The following is a 3,456-nucleotide window of genomic DNA, read 5'->3' as shown; positions in this document are numbered from 1 at the left end:
GGGGGGGGGGGAAACTAGCTGACTCAGGTAACCCCACCTAGGAAAGTACAGGGGTGGGTGTGGCCCCGGGACAACTGGGTCCAAGGGGTCAACCCCGTAGATTCTTTTCCTCTTCTCTCTCATTTCTGCTTCTCCTCTTCTCTGCAGCCTCAGGCCATGGGCCCACTTCTCTGCCAGGAGGAGACGACCATTCAGGCTGACCCGGCACACATTCTGGGACCAGAAAGGAAAAAGGTACCTGTATCACTCATTTCAGGTGGGAAAAATCCTGAGGAAAGATGAAGGTGCATGGTGTTCTCGTGACGGCTGGATTATCACTGTTACCAGAAGGAGCGTGGGGTGTGAGAAGCTGAGCAGACAAAAACAGTCGCGTCTAGGATGATGAGAAGTCAGTTCTTATAATAATGACTATGTCCATTGAACAAATATTTGTTAAGTATCTATTATGGGCCAGACGTGGTTCTAGATGCTACTTTGTACAATGAGAAATGGACATCACATTTAAAAAAAAATACTGAGATAGAGTTTATACATGGTAAAGTTCAGTCTTTTTTTCTTTTGAGATAAAATTCATATACTGTAAAATTCAAACCTTTTTTTTTTTTTTTTTTTTTAGAGAGAGAGAGCATGAGCAGGGGAGGCGCAGAGGGGGAGAGACAGACAGAGACTCTTAAGCAGGCTCCACCGTGCTAAGCTCGATCAGGTCTTGATCTCATGACCTGGGATCATGACCTGAGCTGAAATCTAGAGTGAGATACTCAACTGACTAAGCCACCTAAGTGCCTCTCAACCTTTTTAAGATATGTCATATTTTATGTGTTTTGGTAGTCTTTTTATGTCTTTTGAAGTCATACCTTATTTTATGTCTTTTGAAGTCAAGAAGTGTTGGTCCACTGACGTTGTTTTTTTGGGTGAGTTTTGGCAACACATCCAGTGGCGATCAAGTAAGATATGGAACATTTCAGACATCCCTCCAGATTGTCTCTTGTGTCTTTGTAGTCAGTCCCTCTCTACCCCCTGCTTCTGGCAAACACTGATCTGCCTTCCGTCTGGGTAGTATTTCCTTTTCCAGACTATCACTTAAGTGGAATTATACAGCACATGGCATTCTTTCACTTAGTATTTGAGATTCGGAAAGTTGTTGCTTGTATAAATAGTTCTTTCATTTCATCGCTGAGACTTAGTGCATTGTATGGGCATAGCAATTTGTTCACCCATTCATCAGCCTAAAGATATTTAGGTCGTTTCCAAGTTCGGGTCTCTATGAAAAAGTTGCCAGAATGTTCTCAGACAGCATTTTGTGTAAACATGCACTTTTACTTCATTTGGTAAATGTCTAGGAGCACAGTTGCTGAATCATATGATAAGTGTCTACTGGACTTTATAAGAAACTTCCAAAATGCTTTCCAAAGTGGCTGTCCATATTGCATTCCACTTGAAATGTATAAGTGTTCTGGCTGCTTTCCATCCTTGCCAACATCTAGTATTGTCAGTTAAAAAGAAGAAAAGCCTTTCTAATGGGTGGGTAACGGTGTCTTGTGGTTTTAGTTCGTGGCTAATGGCACTGAGCTTCTTTTTGGGTGCTAATTTGCCGTTCCCATTTTTTTTTTTTTTTTTTTTTTTTTTTTTTTGGTGAAGTGCCTGTCCAAATCTTAGGCCCATTTTTACTGAGTTGTTTCTTATTGAGTTATAAGTGTTCTCTATGTATTCTTAGTGTATGTTTAGATATCAGATATGGATTTTACATGTATTTTCTCCCATTCTGTGGCCTGCCTTTTTATTCTCTTAGCAATGTCTGTTGAAGAGAATCTTAAAATATTGGTCAAGTTAGGTCTGTTAATGTTTGTTACTCATGGATTATGCTTTTGGTATCATACTTAAAATATCTTTGCTTGGGGCACCGGAATGGCTCAGCCCTTTAAGTGTCTGACTCTTGATTTCAGCCCAGGTCCTGATCTCCCAGTTTGTGAGTTCAAGCCCCATGTCCGGCTCCGCGCTGATGGGTTCCACATTGACAGGTGGTACGGAGCCTGCTTGAGATTCTCTCTCTCTCCCTCTCTGTCTGCCTCTTTCCTGCACATGCTCTCTCTCTCTCTCTTTCTCAAAATTAATTAATTTTAAAAAAAGGTCATTTAAAAATATCTTTGCTTAACCCAAGATTACAGAGATTTTTCTGCCATGTTTTCTTCTAGAAGTTTTATAATTTTAGGTTTTATATTTAGGTCTATGATCCCTTTTGAGATAATTATTGCACATGACGTAGCATATAGGTCGAGATTCATTATTTTGCATATGGGTGTCCAATAAGTACCCTAGTACCATTGAATTGCTTTTGTGCCTTTGTGAAACAGGAGTTGACCATATTTGTGTGGGTCTGTTTCTGGATTCCCTATCCTGTTCTATTGATTTATGTGTTTATCTCTTCACCAATACCATTCTAGTTTTAATTACTGTGGCTTTATAGTAAGTCTTGAAATCAGGTACCTTGAGTTCTCCAACTTTGTTCACCTTTGTAAAAATTGCTTTTACTATGCTAGTTCCTATGCCTTTCGATATAAATTTTAGAACTAGGTTGTTGATTTCTGCAAAAAAAAAAAAAATCCTATTGGGAGTTTGATTGAAGTTGCATTAAATTTACACTTGAGAAGAATCGGCAACTTAACAATGTTGAGTCTTTCAGTCCGTGAGCAGAGTAGATATGTTTCTGTTTACTCAGGTTATCTTTGATTTCTGTCCTCAGCATTTCTAATTTTCAGCATACAGCTCTTGGACTTAATCTGTGTTTTTTTTGGCTAGGTGTTTCATGTCTTCTGGTGCTATCTCATAAATGCTCATAAGTTTTGAAATTGGGAAGTTCAAGTCTTTCATCTTTGTTCTTTTTTTCACAAAGTTGTTTCGGCTCTACTGGACTTTTTGCTTTTTCATTTAAATTTTAGTATCAGCTTTCTGAAAAAAATAAAAGTCTCCTGGGATTTGATAGGAATGATGTTGAATCTATAGACCAATTTGGAGAAAATCAACATCATAATATTGGGTCTTTCAATTCATGAACATGGAATTCCTTTCCATTTATTTAGATACTTATAAATGTTTGTCATCAATGTATGGGGCCCAACTCAGTCAGTTGGGCGTCCGACTTCGGCTCTGGTCATTATCTCACTGTTTGTGAGTTTGAGTCCCACGTCGGGCTCTGTGCTGACAGCTCAGAGCCTGGAGCCTGCTTAGGATTCTGTGTCTCCCCCTCTCTCTGCCCCTCCCATGCTCATGCTCTGTTTCTTTCTGTCTCTCAATAATAAATAAATGTTAAAAAAAATTTAAAAATAAATAAATGTTTGTCAGCAATGTATTATAGTTCTCAGTGTATAAGTATTATACTTGGTGACATTTATTCCCAAGTATTTTATTCTTTCTGATGCTACTGTGAATGGAACTATCTTAATTTCACTTTCAGATTGT

The sequence above is a fragment of the Panthera uncia genome, chromosome E3, assembly GCF_023721935.1.
Source record: "Panthera uncia isolate 11264 chromosome E3, Puncia_PCG_1.0, whole genome shotgun sequence".
NCBI classification, from domain to species: domain Eukaryota; kingdom Metazoa; phylum Chordata; class Mammalia; order Carnivora; family Felidae; genus Panthera; species Panthera uncia.
The sequence above is the reverse complement of the archived record's forward strand: the minus strand, read 5'-3'. Positions refer to the sequence as shown.